Source organism: Eutrigla gurnardus, assembly GCF_963514095.1.
Source record: "Eutrigla gurnardus genome assembly, chromosome: 11".
NCBI lineage: Eukaryota > Metazoa > Chordata > Actinopteri > Perciformes > Triglidae > Eutrigla > Eutrigla gurnardus.
This window is the reverse complement of record NC_139925.1, coordinates 24,044,837-24,057,688: the sequence shown is the minus strand read 5'-3', so window position 1 is coordinate 24,057,688 and position 12,852 is coordinate 24,044,837. Positions and strand designations below refer to the sequence as shown.

Here is a 12,852-nt window from a genome sequence, read left to right as displayed (position 1 = left end):
GACTCTCCCCTTCTTCCCCGCTCTGAAAAAAAACAGCCAATGAAAATAAGCTCAACAGTGCAATTTAGAGAGCCTTATAAATCAATCCTGGTGAGTACACATATTTCCGTGTGGGGAGAATTTATATGTTTAATTACCGAGCGCAGGTGCCGGGCCCTGGCTTTACTCATTACAGTAAGATATATGAACGCCGGCGAGAGCCTGGATAGCGCAGGACAAAAGGGAGGACAAAGTAATTAGCCGGCTCTTATTTAATGGGACCCTTCCTCAAGTCGTTCCCAGCTCCCGTCGCGGCTTCTCGTCCATATGCTTCAATTCAGAAGTCATTTCATAAAGGACCACTGGTGGCAGGTAGCACAGCAGCAATTAACACTGGCACGGAATGGGATCGGCGGGGATTGAAAATGAAGTGTTAAACACTGTGTAATATTTGATTGTCCAGCTTTTCTTACCACAACCCTCCCCCACCACCCGGCGCTCCCTCTCCTCCCTTAGATGGATTTTCCCAGATAGACCGAGAGCCAAGCGCCGGGATTCCCTGCTGAGTGGGACGGGGCTGTTAATGCCTTTGGCCACAGAGTGGTCGAGGTTGGTTTTGGCCCTGTGTGTGTGTGTGTGTGTGTGTGTGTGTGTGTGTGTGTGTGTGTGTATTTGGCCAAAGTGTGTGTTTATCCTCCTGTGACCTGCAAGTGGACTTGGCAGTACATTCAGTGTCTGTGTTTGTGTGTGTGTGTTGTGTGTGTGTGTGTGTGTGTGTGTGTGTGTGTGTGTGTGTGTGTGTGTGTGTGTGTGGTTAGCCTAGTAGTGGAACCTGTACTGTATGCAATGGCTAGCATAGCATAGTGAAAATAAATAAATGCAAAAAAATATTATATTAATTATTTGTTAAGCAATAAATTAATGAAAGAAAAAGAAAATGAACAATAATTGTAAATAGTACAATAATTAGCTAAACAGACAAATGTTTGAGAAAAGCAATGGTCATATCAGCTGTCACTCATTTTGACATAAACTCAGATGAAGAGAAACTGCAGGGTTGTGTGCTCTCTGAACGAATCTTCAACTTTATAAATTAAAAAAGAAAAAGAAATGAATTACCAAAATAAAACTATTGAATCAAAAACAATGAATAAATGAAACAAACATCGAAACCAAACCATATAAAAGAAATATGATTGAAAATTAAAGAAAAAAATGCATCCATTTTAATGATTTGATATAAATAAATAAATACAATGGAAATTAAAATAAAATCACGTATCAAATAAATAATAAAAATAAAGCAATAACTATTCCAATGACCCTAACCCTAACCCTTGAAATTTGAAAAACAAAGTAATAATATTAAAATAATAAATTATGAAACACACAATAACATCACATCACAAGAAAGAAAGAAATCTGAGCATCAAAAATATATTACTATATAGTTATATAGTATATACATTGCATCAACAATCTAAACCTGAAGTAGATAGCACCAATACAGAATACCAGACTGGGATGTGGACAGGAGGGATCCGATCCAGCCCAGACCGATCATCACACGCTGGCCAGTAAACAGCAAAGCAAAGCCACACACACACACACACACACAGCAGTCATGTTGAGTCAGTCCAGCCAGCCTGGGGGTGTTGTTTGGCCAACGCTATACCAGGGTATCCCTCACTGGACACCACTTGGCTGCTCCTGACCCTTGTATAGCCGCCGTCTGGCCACGGGCTTGTAGCGTTTGGCAGGCCTGCCATGTCTCTGGCACAAGCCCACTCTGAGATCATAGCTTTTGACCTGTGTGTTGAGGGGATGTGCTTGGCTCATATTCAGACGTATAAACATTAGAGTGTGTAGCCGAGGGCCAGTTTGGCCTGAGCAGCCGTGTTTAACAGGCTGAAAAGAGTTGAATTAAAACACCTGATGTTCTCAATCTGTCTCAGAGCCAGTTACAGCCACTGTCCTTCGGCAGTCTTGGCCCATAGCAGACAGCATGCGGATAGTAAAGTCATACACCGCTATAAAGCAAGTGCATTCATGAAAACAATCCTAATGCTGCTCAAAGTGCTTCATAATCAACTTCATAATTACTCATCTGAGGGGAATGTCCACATTATGCTGTTTGAAAACTAAAAACGGCCCTTTTTCTGTAGATTTTCATGTTTCACATCGAAGATGAAGCTGAAACTCTCCAGAGTGAATACATGTGAGAATGTGTTTTAGTGAGGTTAACAAAAACTGAGTGACTGTACTGTGTACTGTGTAAACTAAACCCAACAGTCCTTTTACTTCAGCAGCAAACGAGTCCTCTATGTGGCCTTTGGTTCAGTTTTTATTATATTTGAATTTCCCTTTCAGCAAACACAGGACTCTCACCCAGGTGATCTCTTCATTTTACCAGTTGTGTCATATAACTTCTGTACCTTACTATCAGCAGTTATGTGACAAATGTAGTGAATTGAAGCGATTGTTTGTAGTGAAAGTAACACGCATACGTTTCGTGACCCAAACCACGATCTCACCCTGAACACAACCAAGTACCTCTATTGGACTATTAGCCTAAAGCTAAGCAGACCTAAGTTGGAAGTATATTTTGAAAAGAGGCTCCATGCATGTAACAAGTGGAAACTGTACGTTTATGGGTAACTTGAGGGACGTTGTTGACCAAGTGTTGGTATTTGAAGCGTTGGGAGTTAGAATCTTTAGCAACAGCACATTTTCATAGTTTTGCATTCATAGAAAAAAACATTCTCTTCAGCAAATACATTCAATAAATCGGTAACTTTTTATAGAAAGCTCATACTGTATAGTTTCAATGTCGTAATTTTTAAGTTACGATTGACTTTCATTACGAAAATGCACCATTGCCAGGGGGAGACACCAACAACCCACACGGTATGTTTATGGAAGACATTTAAACCTCACCATTTAGTATAAATATTTGACACACTTGAAAAAAAACGTATTATGTTCCCATACAAAATTCTTAATGGAATTTTGAATGACCTTTGCAGTTTGAATCACGTGGTTAACTATGTAAATGTGAACAACATAAACCAAAAACACAACAAAACTACTACTTATTTCGTTATAATAGGTACATTTTGCATATTTTAAGTTATGGACATAAATTGAAATGTCATCACTTACTATTGGTTTGACATGGGACACAAACAGTGGTGTCCTGGGTGAAAGTCCTGCTTGTTGTGTATACAGACTTATGGCGATTGGGATTATAGATATATTTGTGATATGTCAAATACAACAATCATAATCAAACATATCTCATATTGACTGCCAGAAATGGCTCTGCGTCATGTTCACCACTGGAGGGGTGGAGACAGAGGAGCAAATCTTTGCTGCTGATTACAACTTTGAATGTCAGTGAGCATGACGGCCACTGGTTCACAGACGGAGATGGAGACGAGGTAGTTGGCATTGATCCCTACCTGCTTTAGAACCATTGGCACTCCTCCAGTCAGCGTACATTCCTGACTGCCATCTCTCCTCCCAACCGTCCCGCCCATGCTCCATGCTGCATGCTACATGCCCCATGCTACATGCCCCATTTCCACTCACTGGGGACGCAACCTGAAAAGCACCAGAAAGAGACAAGAGGAGGGCCATTCAGGAATGAGGTAGTCAAACCAGATCAAACAAAGGAGAGCAGGTTAATTCAACACTTTGTTGGTCACCAACTGAGCATTATATCCCATCATGCATTGCTCGGAAGGAAAAAAAGACGAGAGAGCAGAGTGAGTTCTTAGGTAAGAACAAATCCTATGAACATTTAAAAGCAAACTTACTTGCGTGCCAACATTTTTGTACAAAATAATTGTTTATTTCGTTTTCTTCTATTCTACAGTTGTATGATACTGTAGGAAGGAAATTGCAAACATATATCATTGTTAATCTTGTTCAATTATTATTATTTTCATTATATTACAAAGCATTATGGTCTTTTAAAAGAAAACACTCCACTAACGCATTGATTCCTATTTATTACTAAACAGTTCTGTGGGTTTGAGCCTTGAACAAAATCTTTGAGTCATTAATTTTAAAGTCCAGCAACACATTTCTATAATGACTTCTTTTATTAGGAGATGGAGGATGTGCCCTGGCCCCCTCTGGTTGATGACATCATCACCAAGGTGTCATCCAATCAGCGGTACAGGCGTACTCGCTCCAGAGCGCTCAATCGTCATCTTGAAAAGATGCTGATGTGTTTGAAGACAGCAGGTGGCGCTCTGCTTTACAAACTGGAGAAGGTCTATAAATTCAACCACTGAAATGGTTTTAATCTTGGATAAACATGGCAGCCTATGGATTGATATATATACGACATGTTGTGTTAGTGTTATTTTAGATCCACTCATGATGCTAACGGCTCGTTTGTTCTCGTTTCCTCCACTTCAGAGCAACATGGAGTCCGCTTGTTTTCCGGATTTAGATTTTTTGCATTCTTTACTTGCATCTCGACTTTTCCTCAGTGTGCTAGTTCTGTGTTTGCACACGGCCCTGCAGTTTCATGCCCTTTCATGGGCATTTGTGGGGCGTTTACATATGCTAATTAGCAAGAACTGGCACGAGTTTTAAATCTGGCGTAGGTTCATATTTGGAACTTTCTTCAGAAAAAAAACATTAAAGAAAAAACGTATTGGTGATATTGATATTGGTGAATGAGGCCCATTGTGTTTAAGTGAAGAAGAAGAGGGATGGCGAACAGAAGAAGGAGGAACACAGGTAGAAGAGAACAAGGAGAGGGGGACAGAGTTAGGGAGTCTGGAGCTCAGGAGGAGGAGCCAGGAATTCCCAAAACTAATCTGAGTATAATCAGGGCACAGCCCCAGTGTCCTAACCCCATCCACACACACACACACACACACATAACCCCAAGTGTGTGGGCGGTGGTGTTCCCATGACCCACTTAACACATCTGGGTCAGCTGTATTCAACACCAGCTCACACACACACACACACACACACACAAACACACACACACACATGCCGAGGCAGGTACATAAAGACAAATGAACACACACAGGTTCAGATGAGTTTCTCAACAGTACTGACGTCTGATGAGAATATCAAACGGGTCTTTCACTACTCGTTAGTGGAGAAGCAGCACATCCAGCAGTTGCTTCTGAGCGTTTAGCGAGGTTGATCAGGCTCTCCTGAAGGCAGAGGCCGTATACACTTCACCGTATATAAAGAGCACTGTGAGAGGAACACCTTGGAGAGCCAGAAAGGTTGTCTCACGAGTTGTAGCGCTGGATGTAAACTAGCAAGGTTTTGTTTTGTTTTTTTTGGCGCGGAGGGGCCTTTTTTTTGCCGAGGCAGGAAGCGAGAAAAGGGCACATGAAGAGAGCGGTTAGGCTCTCTAAACGCCGGGGTAGTACCGCCTGTATCGCTTCCAAAAATAAAAAAAAAGGAAAAACAAACCAGAAAAAAAAAAAACACACAGGAAAACTTTTGAAGTGCGCTTGTGTTTGAGGCGAGGGAGCAAAGGTGTGCTTTTGCGTTTGAGGCGTAAAGGCAGGAGTATCACCAGCGTGTGTGTGTGTGTGTGTGTGTGTGGAAGTCCCTCTTGCCAGTTTTAAAAACCATCCGTAGCCCAGGTAAATGGCATGCTGTCCTCTGCACATGCCCGGTGGCTTTCTCTTTCTCTTCACAGGGAGGAGTTCAGAGGGCCAGTTAGCACCGTTCACAGCGGACCCCGAGGCTTCACTCAAACACACTCTGGAATTCATGCACAAAAGTCTTCTTTGAGCACACACGCACACACACAGCGTACACAAGGCCGCAAACACATTCACACATGCTCAGAGGCTCAATAAATTCATGCAGCAGCAGTTGTACACACACACACACACACACACACACACACAAACACATACAGTTGGCCCGTGGCTAGAGTGCTCAAACAGGCGTGATATTGAAATCCAGCAGTAGGGAGAACAGTGGGTTTTGCTGAGGTCCATAGCAGGTTATTGATCAAGGTTAGTTTACTGTGAAAACTCTGCCTGTGGCCAAGGGCCATTCACACCAGAGGTGTGTGTGTGTGTGTGTGTGTGTGTGTACGGACACAGCAAATGTCAGTGTGAGAAAGTGTGTAGGTGTATGTGTGTGTTTGAGTGTATTTCTGCATGTATTGAAAGTTTATGAATAGACAACAGCGCTGCTGAGCTGCATGTTTTTATGCTTCAACGCAGCGTTTTTCAGCTCACAGAACAGTCTTTGTACAGAAGCTTGTTTCTTTTATCTCACAGCTGAGCTTTGTGCACGGACTCTTCATCCCAGGTCTCATTGAAGTGATCGTCCGTGTGTTTGTGTCGTTCTCCGTCACCTCAGTGACTTTGAACCATTAGCTTCCTGAGTCATGCCGATTGGTCTGAACCACTGAGGCATTACTGCTAGGGTGGCAAGATGCCATCTCATGCAACCATCCGATCCCACGTGACCTCATGACATTGCAGTAATACAGCTGCCATTTAACTTGACTTCAAAACGGACTTCAAAACCGAAGTCCACATACCCCAATTAACCAAGTCCCCCCCCCCAATATGCACATCCATACATCCATTTTCTACCGCTTATCCTGTATTCAGGGTCGCGGGGGGGCTGGAGCCGATCCCAGCTATCATTGGGCGAAGGCGGGGTACACCCTGGACAGGACACCAGTCTATCACAGGGCCAACATGTAGAGACAGACAACCATTCACACTCACATTCACACCTACGGGCAATTTAGAGTCATCAATGAACCTATCCCCATCCTGCATGTCTTTGGACTGTGGGAGGAAGCCGGAGAACCCGGAGAGAACCCACGCTCACACGGGGAGAACATGCAAACTCCACACAGAAGGAACCCGGGGCTGACCTCAATATGCACATGTTTTTTATTACTACTAGTACTTAGTATTTTTATGCAATCTTTATAAATGTTACTTTCTGTAATGATGGATGGACACCTTTTGTTATTGTAAGTCACATGACCAGGACCTGTAAGCATGTAACCTACAGTGATAACATGCTCATTCTAATGCTGGTCTACCAGGCAATCACAGTAAGAGATTCAGTAATTCTATGAAATACTGTTATACTTGAGACGTTTCTGTTTCTGTTCACGTTTCCACGGTGTTCCATAACAAAGAATAAACGTGAATGTGGACTTCAGTAAGAAGTGTGGACTCTTTTACGACCAGTCACTCACTATAAATCTCGTGGAAGCGAGTGGTTTTAACTTTGAGTGACCACTGTCATCCAATCTTACTTCCTACTCTATATGCAAACAACGACAACAATATGTTGTTGTCTTTAACCTGTGGGAGAGAGCACTGCACTTCCTGTGAAGAAGAAATGTAACCAATCCAGACTTGTTTAAGTCTTTAACTCATAATATATCACTATGGTCTATTTAAAAAATGTTCACCTATTTTCATCTTGACGCATTAGTGTTTACAAAAGATATGTGGAGGAAAACGTCCCAGTCAGACCGTTCAACAAGTGGTTTGAGTGATCAGATCACAATATGTCTTGGTGGTCGTTTAAACGTGTTCTTAGAGATTGTGATCAGATCCCCCAAGATCCCCTACAGGTGTGAACAGGGTTTTAGTTTATATATGACAAAGCACAAAACATTCTCAGCATGGTCTCCAAATTTTCTGGAGGGTTTGCCCTTATTATTTTCCTGATTACATGAAATCATTTACATTCTGATTATGTTACGTACGTCTATTTGAGGAGCTCATCCTCATCACCAGGACCGTTGTGCCATACCGGGTCTCTGCCTTTACAATGGTGGCTAAAAAGTCTATGTGTCTTTGTCAGGAGAAGGCCAAAGACTGCATGATCCCTTTGATCACCAGACAAAAGAAAACCAACGATTACACGGTGCTTTAATCACCAAACAAAGAGGACAAAGACCACACGACCCTGTGGTAAACAATCAAGGACGGCCATCGAACCGAGCTTCCCAGCTTTCAGCTGCCATTGGTCCAGTCTGGTCTCAGACTTTGTTAATAAAGACTTTGTTCATAAAACCGGTGAGCAGACTCAAATCTCTCTCTCTCTCTCTCTCTCTCTCTCTCTCTCTCTCTCTCTCTCTCTCTCTCTCTCTCTCTGTGTGTTCACCACTCAGTAGCCATTAGTTAAACTTAAGTTTGTTCCAGTTAAAGACCAACTATTTTTTTTGTAAATTACATACACACACACACACACACACACACACACACACACACACACACACACACACACACACGTCTTTAAACCACAATAAACCACCATCAATTTGTATTAATTTCCACCATTGTTTGCTACATTTGCTGTGTTGTCGTATTGATACTTATATTACTATTAATAAACTTTGTTTATTTCAATTAAAAGTGTTTGTTTTTACCTGTATGTTGTGTGGAATCAGCCTCCGTTACGTCAAGAACTCCAACTTTAACTTCCAATTACTATTACACTTTAGTATAACTCTTATATTTCTATGCTAATAATTAATGTATAATTAGTTTCCTTTTTATTTTGATCGTTGTAATTATGAATTAAGGTGTCCATAATTTGTTATTATTCACATTTTTTATTCAAATTACATTTTATAATTACAACACCCACGTCAATGTTATTCTCTGCTGTGTTTGACAGGAAAAAAGACTTAACATGTCGTTCATCACGTCAAAACATGGAAAAGTGGAACGGCAGGGCAAGTTGTCCAGCGGTGGTGGACTTGTTGTGGTGGATTGATGGACAGCTCCCGTCTTTCATTCCTTTAACCTCCTTCCTAAAGAGGTGTTCTAGTTCTGCTCAATGTATAATGTGAGATTAGTTCTGTTGTGGTATGACAGAACGTAATGAATTATCCTAAAACCTCCAAAATTAATATAATAATATTCAACATATCAGACATCTTCATCTGAAAATGCTCCATTCAGAATAAGACGTATTACAGAATATCCCAATGAAACATGATGTTTACATGACAGATATCTAATTCAGAGTCCTAGTGGGAATAGTGGAATAAGAGTGTGAAACAGAGTCAATGAATCCAAGTGAATAAATAATTCCACTCTGAATGGGCTCACAATGTTGTAAAAAGTCTTTGTGAAGTCTCTGTGGCAGTTAGTCGACTCCAGAGTTCAGATGTGAGCTTTACAAGCAGAGAGAGCCTCTCCTTCACTGGCCGTCTGGGACTACTCCGGCTTTTTCATGTTCTATAAAACTACACAACTTGGCTGCTACAATGCTAATCCCTCAAACACATAGAGGAACGCGTGTGGAAGTTTCTCTAGCATTAACAAAAGCAGAAATGTGTCTGTTGCTCTATTCAGGGTCTAAGAGGCCCGGCATCAAACAACCTTCTCGTGGAGATTCAACTCAAGCAGCGACTCACATCCATATACAAGTGTGTGAAACAGGAGGGCACAGTTTCAGCATGATCTCACATGCACAGTCAAAATATGGTAAAACTTTGCAAAACCACACACACACGAGTCCTGTTTGAGTCCACCGATACAATCCTCATACATACGCATGCATCACTTCACAGGAAGCCATATGTGTATGCAGCCTGCTGTTTTCTTCACAAAATGCCAGAGAGATGTCAGAGCAGCAAAAAATTGCGACCTCCTCAATCTCTGTTTCCCTGGCTTTGTCTCTTATCTCACTCTGTCTCTCCAACTCCATGTGGCTCCTCCAATCACTTTATTCTACATCCCCACCTACATAGATCCTGTGTGCCTGGAGGTTAAGAAAGTGTATCATTCCAGGAGTGTCTTCCATGACACATTTAAAAAAAAAACTTGAAAAACGAGCATCAAAAACAAACTTTGTTTGCAATTCTGTAACTTGGTATAAACTCTTGCAGAACATCACACATTGTTTCTTACATTGAACATCCAAGTTCAAGAATTAAAACCTCTTGCAATCACTGCAACACTTTCACTATTTAAAAATGCCAAACAGCCCTGTAATTTCCACCAAACAACCACCCACACACCTGACAACGTACAGTACACACTAATTGAAGACCAATCAATTGAAGCCATAGCCTTATGAATAGACCTCAGATGAGCTCACCTCTTTGTAAGAACTTATACTTCTATTAATCATTCACCCAAGCCTGTATGAGAAAATGAAAAATGTATAAATGGTACTTAAATATATCGTATATGTGTTGCTGCTTTGAAAGAGTAATTCAAATGGTGCACGTGTGTATCATTTTGTTGGAAAAAGGCTTTTTTGAAATAAGATTGTAAGATTTTGATTGTAGTTTCTTTTTGATATAGAATTGAAATGTTTGTGTCGTGTCTTATTAAGCTAGTGTGTAGAGTTTTGAAACCAAATAATGCAACGAGTGTGAGCCTTCGCAAACAACTGTAAATCCAAGAGGCCAGACTCATTTTTAAAATCTCATTCTGAAGTCTCACGAGAGGTGACATGTTGCTGGTGGAAATATGAACGAGAGTTGGAGAGAGGATTGCCAGTGTTGGCAGTTTGTTGTGTTGGAGTACAAAAAGTGTAGCTGAGCATTATCAATATAACACATTTTCTATCTAATTCTTCCCTTTGATAGTACGTCGGTTGACCATTGGGACAATTCTCCTAAACATTGGTGAATTTCTTTAACGCTGAAACCACGACCCAAACACTGAACTACTTTGGAAATGACAAACAGCCAAAATGTCCTCACTTTGCAAAAAAAATGCCCTCCCTCTGAAGGTCTACCATTTGAAATGGTTCTCACAAGGACAGGAGTGCATGAACACACAGACACATGCAATCCCTCCGTCCCTTCTCGTCCCACCCTCCTCCGTCCAGTCCGTGTAATGGATGGTGAATCTGTTGCTTACTCATGCATACAGCTGACAAATTGCCCCTCTCCGAGCACGGCCCCCGCCACTGTGTGATTTGTGAAAGACGGGACGCGACAGGATGAGTCGGCAGCCCAGATTGAAAATGGGCGCTGAGGATACGGACAAACTAGTCTGAAAAGGTGCATTTGAAGAAAATTATATAGCTGAGGGCTTACAAGCCGCCGGGGTGTGGATGAGCTGCTTCTGTGTGCGAGTGTATGTCTGGGGTAAGATTAGAAATATGTGAGACACGTTTTTGCGATGACCTTGCTGTGTAGGGGGCTGTGAATTTTTTTTCTTGAGTATATATGTGCTGGTATATGAATTCACACAAGAAGCTTCACCAGCAAAGTCAGAATCTCTGAGGTGCACAAGAGCCACAACTGTGTATAGTAGGTTAAAATCGGAATTCATTTGAGTGGATTTAACTGTGAGATAGGTCACATGATGTGCACCAGTCCCCATTTAAAGTGTATAATATGACCCACATACAGTCCAGCAGTCCCTGCTTACAGTATAATTTAACCCACATACTACTCACTGCTCCCTGGACCTATTATTATAATATAACCCATATTCTCTCCAGCAAATCCCACTCTTATCTCTCAGTTCAGTGTGTACACTGACAACCTGCCATCCCCACTGATACCTCTTAAAATTACATTGAAGTTTGTATGCACATTAAACAATACGTCTGTGTTACATGAATACCATAGTAATTACATGCACATTCATATTCTACTATTCTAGCAAATATGACAATATTCCAATGTTATTTGAAGTTTATTTATGGATAACCCCTTGAAATGAACAGTCATCTCGTTTTCAAGGGGGTCCAACATACAATACAAAACAAGACATTGTTACAGCAACAGACACAACATACATAAATACATAGATACATAGAGGCTCTCATCAACCTACCTATCCAGACACCAATCCCAAAACCCCTCCATCCCCTACCATGTTTATATGTGTCATATAAACATCATATTCTGTTTGGATATTCTGAATTAGTTCTTATTCTGAATGGATTATTTTCAGATGAAGACATGTGTGATATGTTGTATTATTCAGATTTTAGGAGCCTTCTTGGGACATACAGCATATTTACACTATGAGTCTCAACTGGAGTTTTTACCTCAGTTAGGTCAGTCTTCTTTCCTGTCTACGGCCAGCTCTGTGTGTTGGACAACAACCAGCCTACAGTTTGTCAAGCCGAGTAGAGATGCATGGCCAGGAGGAAAAGAAGGAGAAACACCCCAAATGCAAGCGTTATGAAGGACGTTGATACCAACAGGATTTTGGATATGAACAAATATCACAAGACCAACCTCTTCAAGGAGGTATGTGAATGAATGAACGAGGGAAGCTGGGTTCACGAGTTCTAACAAGTCCACCACAACAAGTCCACCACCTGGGAAACTTTCTGATGGAAAGTTTCTCAATGTGACAAGCAGTTTTGAACAAAAACACCTTTTGACAGAACGTAGCAAGATGGCAGAAGCAGCTACTGCCGTTCCACATTTCCATGTTTTGAAATCATAAAGTTAATGTAATAGATTCACCAACCTGGTGATGAGGATGTGACAGCAAACTCCTAAAATGATACTGGTAAGAACAAGGACAAGGACAACTAATATTACATGATAATCTGAATATGCATGACTGCATGTAAATGGGAATATAAGTGTGTTCATTTTCATTAACCATGTAAACAGATCAATAGCAATAGCATTTTGGGGGGGAATCAGGGCAAAAATCCCTGTAATATTTAGTGCATGTAAACGTAAACGCTGAGGCTGCCAAGGGAGCTGTATATCACGCACAAATTCCAGAACAAAGCCGAGATGATGGAGCTTTTGTATGCGAGCACAATGGTCGTTAGACAAGGACTCCAGCATACATTTCAACATAACCAGTGGTGATGGGAGATGAGCTGCACAGTAATTAAAGTTTTTCATACTTTTTCATAGATTTTTTTTTTTTTTTGGCAAGAAACTGG

General features: G+C 41.3%; 1 long non-coding RNA gene across 3 annotated transcripts in view; it reads right to left on the bottom strand.

The window, feature by feature from the left end:
• The window catches only part of LOC311020988, a 62,254-nt gene that overhangs the window by 14,407 nt on the left and 34,995 nt on the right, over nucleotides 1-12,852 (bottom strand). For all 3 annotated transcript variants that reach the window (XR_014597958.1, XR_014597959.1, XR_014597960.1), the window contains one exon: nucleotides 3,441-3,582. This is a non-coding gene — a long non-coding RNA (uncharacterized lncRNA). The remainder of the gene's footprint in view (nucleotides 1-3,440; nucleotides 3,583-12,852) is intronic.